This window comes from Camellia sinensis, chromosome 11 (genome assembly GCF_055761805.1).
Source record: "Camellia sinensis isolate YWXY chromosome 11, ASM5576180v1, whole genome shotgun sequence".
In the NCBI taxonomy this organism is placed as follows: Eukaryota; Viridiplantae; Streptophyta; class Magnoliopsida; order Ericales; family Theaceae; genus Camellia; species Camellia sinensis.
This window is the reverse complement of record NC_138971.1, coordinates 5,366,853-5,377,059: the sequence shown is the minus strand read 5'-3', so window position 1 is coordinate 5,377,059 and position 10,207 is coordinate 5,366,853.

The window sequence follows — 10,207 nt, the reverse complement described above, 5'->3', positions numbered from 1 at the left end:
ACGGGGTTTCCGTACCATTTCTTGCGCATTACGGTTCGAACACCCGAACACATATACGGATTCTCCTGCAAAGTGGCAGATATGTAAATACGGGGTTTACATACCATTTCTTGCGCATTACGGTTCGAACACTCGAACACCTATGCGGATTCTCCTGCACAGTGGCAGATATGTAAATACGGGGTTTCCATACCATTTCTTGCGCATTACGGTTCGAACACTCGAACACCTATACGGATTCTCCTGCACAGTGGCAGATATGTAAATACGGGGTTTACATACCATTTCTTGCGCAATACGGTTCGAACACTCGAACACCTATGCGGATTCTCCTGCACAGTGGCAGATATGTAAATACGGGGTTTACATACCATTTCTTGCGCATTACGGTTCGAACACTCGAACACCTATGCGGATTCTCCTGCACAGTGGCAGATTTGTAAATACGGGGTTTCCATACCATTTCTTGCGCATTACGGTTCGAACACTCGAACACCTATACGGATTCTCCTGCACAGTGGCAGATATGTAAATACGGGGTTTACATACCATTTCTTGCGCAATACGGTTGGAACACTCGAACACCTATGCGGATTCTCCTGCACAGTGGCAGATATGTAAATACGGGGTTTCGGTACCATTTCTTGCGCATTACGGTTCGAACACTCAAACACCTATCTGGACTCTCCTGCACAGTGGCAGATATGTAAATACGGGGTTTCGGTACCATTTCTTTCCCATTACGGTTCGAACACTCGAACACCTATACGGATTCTCCTGCACAGTGGCAGATATGTAAATACGGGGTTTCGGTACCATTTCTTGCGCATTACGGTTGGAACACTCGAACACCTATACGGATTCTCCTGCACAGTGGCAGATATGTAAATACGGGGTTTACATACCATTTCTTGCGCATTACGGTTCGAACACTCGAACACCTATACGGATTCTCCTACACAGTGGCAGATATGTAAATACGGGGTTTACATACCATTTCATGCGCAATACGGTTTGAACACTCGAACACCTATGCGGATTCTCCTACACAGTGGCAGATATGTAAATACGGGGTTTCGGTACCATTTCTTGGGCATTACGGTTCGAACACTCGAACACCTATGCGGATTCTCCTGCACAGTGGCAGATATGTAAATACGGGGTTTACATACCATTTCTTGCGCATTACGGTTCGAACACTCGAACACCTATGCGGATTCTCCTGCACAGTGGCAGATATGTAAATACGGGGTTTCCGTACCATTTCTTGCGCATTACGGTTCGAACACTCGAACACATATACGGATTCTCCTGCAAAGTGGCAGATATGTAAATACGGGGTTTACATACCATTTCTTGCGCATTACGGTTCGAACACTCGAACACCTATGCGGATTCTCCTGCACAGTGGCAGATATGTAAATACGGGGTTTCCATACCATTTCTTGCGCCTTACGGTTCGAACACTCGAACACCTATACGGATTCTCCTGCACAGTGGCAGATATGTAAATACGGGGTTTACATACCATTTCTTGCGCAATACGGTTCGAACACTCGAACACCTATGCGGATTCTCCTGCACAGTGGCAGATATGTAAATACGGGGTTTACATACCATTTCTTGCGCATTACGGTTTGAACACTCGAACACCTATGCGGATTCTCCTGCACAGTGGCAGATATGTAAATACGGGGTTTCCATACCATTTCTTGCGCATTACGGTTCGAACACTCGAACACCTATACGGATTCTCCTGCACAGTGGCAGATATGTAAATACGGGGTTTACATACCATTTCTTGCGCAATACGGTTCGAACACTCGAACACCTATGCGGATTCTCCTGCACAGTGGCAGATATGTAAATACGGGGTTTCGGTACCATTTCTTGCGAATTACAGTTCGAACACTCAAACACCTATCCGGATTCTCCTGCACAGTGGCAGATATGTAAATACGGGGTTTCGGTACCATTTCTTGCGCATTACGGTTCGAACACTCGAACACCTATACGGATTCTCCTGCAGAGTGGCAGATATGTAAATACGGGGTTTCGGTACCATTTCTTGCGCATTACGGTTGGAACACTCGAACACCTATACGGATTCTGCTGCACAGTGGCAGATATGTAAATACGGGGTTTACATACCATTTCTTGCGCATTACGGTTCGAACACTCGAACACCTATACGGATTCTCCTACACAGTGGCAGATATGTAAATACGGGGTTTACATACCATTTCATGCGCAATACGGTTCGAACACTCGAACACCTATGCAGATTCTCCTACACAGTGGCAGATTTATAAATACGGGGTTTCGGTACCATTTCTTGCGCATTACGGTTCGAACACTCTAACACCTATGCGGATTCTCCTGCACAGTGGCAGATATGTAAATACGGGGTTTACATACCATTTCTTGCGCATTACGGTTCGAACACTCGAACACCTATGCGGATTCTCCTGCACAGTGGCAGATATGTAAATACGTGGTTTCCGTACCATTTCTTGCGGATTACAGTTCGAACACTCGAACACATATACGGATTCTCCTGCACAGTGGCAGATATGTAAATACGGGGTTTCCATACCATTTCTTGCGCATTACGGTTCGAACACTCGAACACATATACGGATTCTCCTGCAAAGTGGCAGATATGTAAATACGGGGTTTACATACCATTTCTTGCGCATTACGGTTCGAACACTCGAACACCTATGCGGATTCTCCTGCACAGTGGCAGATATGTAAATACGGGGTTTCCATACCATTTCTTGCGCCTTACGGTTCGAACACTCGAACACCTATACGGATTCTCCTGCACAGTGGCAGATATGTAAATACGGGGTTTACATACCATTTCTTGCGCAATACGGTTCGAACACTCGAACACCTATGCGGATTCTCCTGCACAGTGGCAGATATGTAAATACGGGGTTTACATACCATTTCTTGCGCATTACGGTTTGAACACTCGAACACCTATGCGGATTCTCCTGCACAGTGGCAGATATGTAAATACGGGGTTTCCATACCATTTCTTGCGCATTACGGTTCGAACACTCGAACACCTATACGGATTCTCCTGCACAGTGGCAGATATGTAAATACGGGGTTTACATACCATTTCTTGCGCAATACGGTTCGAACACTCGAACACCTATGCGGATTCTCCTGCACAGTGGCAGATATGTAAATACGGGGTTTCGGTACCATTTCTTGCGAATTACAGTTCGAACACTCAAACACCTATCCGGATTCTCCTGCACAGTGGCAGATATGTAAATACGGGGTTTCGGTACCATTTCTTGCGCATTACGGTTCGAACACTCGAACACCTATACGGATTCTCCTGCACAGTGGCAGATATGTAAATACGGGGTTTCGGTACCATTTCTTGCGCATTACGGTTGGAACACTCGAACACCTATACGGATTCTGCTGCACAGGGGCAGATATGTAAATACGGGGTTTACATACCATTTCTTGCGCATTACGGTTCGAACACTCGAACACCTATACGGATTCTCCTACACAGTGGCAGATATGTAAATACGGGGTTTACATACCATTTCATGCGCAATACGGTTCGAACACTCGAACACCTATGCAGATTCTCCTACACAGTGGCAGATTTATAAATACGGGGTTTCGGTACCATTTCTTGCGCATTACGGTTCGAACACTCTAACACCTATGCGGATTCTCCTGCACAGTGGCAGATATGTAAATACGGGGTTTACATACCATTTCTTGCGCATTACGGTTCGAACACTCGAACACCTATGCGGATTCTCCTGCACAGTGGCAGATATGTAAATACGTGGTTTCCGTACCATTTCTTGCGCATTACGGTTCGAACACTCGAACACATATACGGATTCTCCTGCACAGTGGCAGATATGTAAATACGGGGTTTCCATACCATTTCTTGCGCATTACGGTTCGAACACTCGAACACATATACGGATTCTCCTGCAAAGTGGCAGATATGTAAATACGGGGTTTACATACCATTTCTTGCGCATTACGGTTCGAACACTCGAACACCTATGCGGATTCTCCTGCACAGTGGCAGATATGTAAATACGGGGTTTCCATACCATTTCTTGCGCCTTACGGTTCGAACACTCGAACACCTATACGGATTCTCCTGCACAGTGGCAGATATGTAAATACGGGGTTTACATACCATTTCTTGCGCAATACGGTTCGAACACTCGAACACCTATGCGGATTCTCCTGCACAGTGGCAGATATGTAAATACGGGGTTTACATACCATTTCTTGCGCATTACGGTTCGAACACTCGAACACCTATGCGGATTCTCCTGCACAGTGGCAGATATGTAAATACGGGGTTTCCATACCATTTCTTGCGCATTACGGTTCGAACACTCGAACACCTATACGGATTCTCCTGCACAGTGGCAGATATGTAAATACGGGGTTTACATACCATTTCTTGCGCAATACGGTTCGAACACTCGAACACCTATGCGGATTCTCCTGCACAGTGGCAGATATGTAAATACGGGGTTTCGGTACCATTTCTTGCGAATTACAGTTCGAACACTCAAACACCTATCCGGATTCTCCTGCACAGTGGCAGATATGTAAATACGGGGTTTCGGTACCATTTCTTGCGCATTACGGTTCGAACACTCGAACACCTATACGGATTCTCCTGCACAGTGGCAGATATGTAAATACGGGGTTTCGGTACCATTTCTTGCGCATTACGGTTGGAACACTCGAACACCTATACGGATTCTGCTGCACAGTGGCAGATATGTAAATACGGGGTTTACATACCATTTCTTGCGCATTACGGTTCGAACACTCGAACACCTATACGGATTCTCCTACACAGTGGCAGATATGTAAATACGGGGTTTACATACCATTTCATGCGCAATACGGTTCGAACACTCGAACACCTATGCAGATTCTCCTACACAGTGGGAGATTTATAAATACGGGGTTTCGGTACCATTTCTTGCGCATTACGGTTCGAACACTCGAACACCTATGCGGATTCTCCTGCACAGTGGCAGATATGTAAATACGGGGTTTACATACCATTTCTTGCGCATTACGGTTCGAACACTCGAACACCTATGCGGATTCTCCTGCACAGTGGCAGATATGTAAATACGTGGTTTCCGTACCATTTCTTGCGCATTACGGTTCGAACACTCGAACACATATACGGATTCTCCTGCAAAGTGGCAGATATGTAAATACGGGGTTTACATACCATTTCTTGCGCATTACGGTTCGAACACTCGAACACCTATGCGGATTCTCCTGCACAGTGCCAGATATGTAAATACGGGGTTTCCATACCATTTCTTGCGCATTACGGTTCGAACACTCGAACACCTATACGGATTCTCCTGCACAGTGGCAGATATGTAAATACGGGGTTTACATACCATTTCTTGCGCAATACGGTTCGAACACTCGAACACCTATGCGGATTCTCCTGCACAGTGGCAGATATTTAAATACGGGGTTTACATACCATTTCTTGCGCATTACGGTTCGAACACTCGAACACCTATGCGGATTCTCCTGCACAGTGGCAGATATGTAAATACGGGGTTTCCATACCATTTCTTGCGCATTACGGTTCGAACACTCGAACACCTATACGGATTCTCCTGCACAGTGGCAGATATGTAAATACGGGGTTTCGGTACCATTTCTTGCGCATTACGGTTCGAACACTCAAACACCTATCCGGATTCTCCTGCACAGTGGCAGATATGTAAATACGGGGTTTCGGTACCATTTCTTGCGCATTACGGTTCGAACACTCAAACACCTATCCGGATTCTCCTGCACAGTGGCAGATATGTAAATACGGGGTTTCGGTACCATTTCTTGCGCATTACGGTTCGAACACTCGAACACCTATACGGATTCTCCTGCACAGTGGCAGATATGTAAATACGGGGTTTCGGTACCATTTCTTGCGCATTACGGTTGGAACACTCGAACACCTATACGGATTCTGCTGCACAGTGGCAGATATGTAAATACGGGGTTTACATACCATTTCTTGCGCATTACGGTTCGAACACTCGAACACCTATACGGATTCTCCTACACAGTGGCAGATATGTAAATACGGGGTTTACATACCATTTCATGCGCAATACGGTTCGAACACTCGAACACCTATGCAGATTCTCCTACACAGTGGCAGATTTATAAATACGGGGTTTCGGTACCATTTCTTGCGCATTACGGTTCGAACACTCTAACACCTATGCGGATTCTCCTGCACAGTGGCAGATATGTAAATACGGGGTTTACATACCATTTCTTGCGCATTACGGTTCGAACACTCGAACACCTATGCGGATTCTCCTGCACAGTGGCAGATATGTAAATACGTGGTTTCCGTACCATTTCTTGCGCATTACAGTTCGAACACTCGAACACATATACGGATTCTCCTGCACAGTGGCAGATATGTAAATACGGGGTTTCCATACCATTTCTTGCGCATTACGGTTCGAACACTCGAACACATATACGGATTCTCCTGCAAAGTGGCAGATATGTAAATACGGGGTTTACATACCATTTCTTGCGCATTACGGTTCGAACACTCGAACACCTATGCGGATTCTCCTGCACAGTGGCAGATATGTAAATACGGGGTTTCCAAACCATTTCTTGCGCCTTACGGTTCGAACACTCGAACACCTATACGGATTCTCCTGCACAGTGGCAGATATGTAAATACGGGGTTTACATACCATTTCTTGCGCAATACGGTTCGAACACTCGAACACCTATGCGGATTCTCCTGCACAGTGGCAGATATGTAAATACGGGGTTTACATACCATTTCTTGCGCATTACGGTTTGAACACTCGAACACCTATGCGGATTCTCCTGCACAGTGGCAGATATGTAAATACGGGGTTTCCATACCATTTCTTGCGCATTACGGTTCGAACACTCGAACACCTATACGGATTCTCCTGCACAGTGGCAGATATGTAAATACGGGGTTTACATACCATTTCTTGCGCAATACGGTTCGAACACTCGAACACCTATGCGGATTCTCCTGCACAGTGGCAGATATGTAAATACGGGGTTTCGGTACCATTTCTTGCGAATTACAGTTCGAACACTCAAACACCTATCCGGATTCTCCTGCACAGTGGCAGATATGTAAATACGGGGTTTCGGTACCATTTCTTGCGCATTACGGTTCGAACACTCGAACACCTATACGGATTCTCCTGCACAGTGGCAGATATGTAAATACGGGGTTTCGGTACCATTTCTTGCGCATTACGGTTGGAACACTCGAACACCTATACGGATTCTGCTGCACAGGGGCAGATATGTAAATACGGGGTTTACATACCATTTCTTGCGCATTACGGTTCGAACACTCGAACACCTATACGGATTCTCCTACACAGTGGCAGATATGTAAATACGGGGTTTACATACCATTTCATGCGCAATACGGTTCGAACACTCGAACACCTATGCAGATTCTCCTACAGAGTGGCAGATTTATAAATACGGGGTTTCGGTACCATTTCTTGCGCATTACGGTTCGAACACTCTAACACCTATGCGGATTCTCCTGCACAGTGGCAGATATGTAAATACGGGGTTTACATACCATTTCTTGCGCATTACGGTTCGAACACTCGAACACCTATGCGGATTCTCCTGCACAGTGGCAGATATGTAAATACGTGGTTTCCGTACCATTTCTTGCGCATTACGGTTCGAACACTCGAACACATATACGGATTCTCCTGCACAGTGGCAGATATGTAAATACGGGGTTTCCATACCATTTCTTGCGCATTACGGTTCGAACACTCGAACACATATACGGATTCTCCTGCAAAGTGGCAGATATGTAAATACGGGGTTTACATACCATTTCTTGCGCATTACGGTTCGAACACTCGAACACCTATGCGGATTCTCCTGCACAGTGGCAGATATGTAAATACGGGGTTTCCATACCATTTCTTGCGCCTTACGGTTCGAACACTCGAACACCTATACGGATTCTCCTGCACAGTGGCAGATATGTAAATACGGGGTTTACATACCATTTCTTGCGCAATACGGTTCGAACACTCGAACACCTATGCGGATTCTCCTGCACAGTGGCAGATATGTAAATACGGGGTTTACATACCATTTCTTGCGCATTACGGTTCGAACACTCGAACACCTATGCGGATTCTCCTGCACAGTGGCAGATATGTAAATACGGGGTTTCCATACCATTTCTTGCGCATTACGGTTCGAACACTCGAACACCTATACGGATTCTCCTGCACAGTGGCAGATATGTAAATACGGGGTTTACATACCATTTCTTGCGCAATACGGTTCGAACACTCGAACACCTATGCGGATTCTCCTGCACAGTGGCAGATATGTAAATACGGGGTTTCGGTACCATTTCTTGCGAATTACAGTTCGAACACTCAAACACCTATCCGGATTCTCCTGCACAGTGGCAGATATGTAAATACGGGGTTTCGGTACCATTTCTTGCGCATTACGGTTCGAACACTCGAACACCTATACGGATTCTCCTGCACAGTGGCAGATATGTAAATACGGGGTTTCGGTACCATTTCTTGCGCATTACGGTTGGAACACTCGAACACCTATACGGATTCTGCTGCACAGTGGCAGATATGTAAATACGGGGTTTACATACCATTTCTTGCGCATTACGGTTCGAACACTCGAACACCTATACGGATTCTCCTACACAGTGGCAGATATGTAAATACGGGGTTTACATACCATTTCATGCGCAATACGGTTCGAACACTCGAACACCTATGCAGATTCTCCTACACAGTGGGAGATTTATAAATACGGGGTTTCGGTACCATTTCTTGCGCATTACGGTTCGAACACTCGAACACCTATGCGGATTCTCCTGCACAGTGGCAGATATGTAAATACGGGGTTTACATACCATTTCTTGCGCATTACGGTTCGAACACTCGAACACCTATGCGGATTCTCCTGCACAGTGGCAGATATGTAAATACGTGGTTTCCGTACCATTTCTTGCGCATTACGGTTCGAACACTCGAACACATATACGGATTCTCCTGCAAAGTGGCAGATATGTAAATACGGGGTTTACATACCATTTCTTGCGCATTACGGTTCGAACACTCGAACACCTATGCGGATTCTCCTGCACAGTGCCAGATATGTAAATACGGGGTTTCCATACCATTTCTTGCGCATTACGGTTCGAACACTCGAACACCTATACGGATTCTCCTGCACAGTGGCAGATATGTAAATACGGGGTTTACATACCATTTCTTGCGCAATACGGTTCGAACACTCGAACACCTATGCGGATTCTCCTGCACAGTGGCAGATATTTAAATACGGGGTTTACATACCATTTCTTGCGCATTACGGTTCGAACACTCGAACACCTATGCGGATTCTCCTGCACAGTGGCAGATATGTAAATACGGGGTTTCCATACCATTTCTTGCGCATTACGGTTCGAACACTCGAACACCTATACGGATTCTCCTGCACAGTGGCAGATATGTAAATACGGGGTTTCGGTACCATTTCTTGCGCATTACGGTTCGAACACTCAAACACCTATCCGGATTCTCCTGCACAGTGGCAGATATGTAAATACAGGGTTTCGGTACCATTTCTTGCGCATTACGGTTCGAACACTCAAACACCTATCCGGATTCTCCTGCACAGTGGCAGATATGTAAATACGGGGTTTCGGTACCATTTCTTGCGCATTACGGTTCGAACACTCGAACACCTATACGGATTCTCCTGCACAGTGGCAGATATGTAAATACGGGGTTTCGGTACCATTTCTTGCGCATTACGGTTGGAACACTCGAACACCTATACGGATTCTGCTGCACAGTGGCAGATATGTAAATACGGGGTTTACATACCATTTCTTGCGCATTACGGTTCGAACACTCGAACACCTATACGGATTCTCCTACACAGTGGCAGATATGTAAATACGGGGTTTACATACCATTTCATGCGCAATACGGTTCGAACACTCGAACACCTATGCAGATTCTCCTACACAGTGGCAGATTTATAAATACGGGGTTTCGGTACCATTTCTTGCGCATTACGGTTCGAACACTCTAACACCTATGCGGAT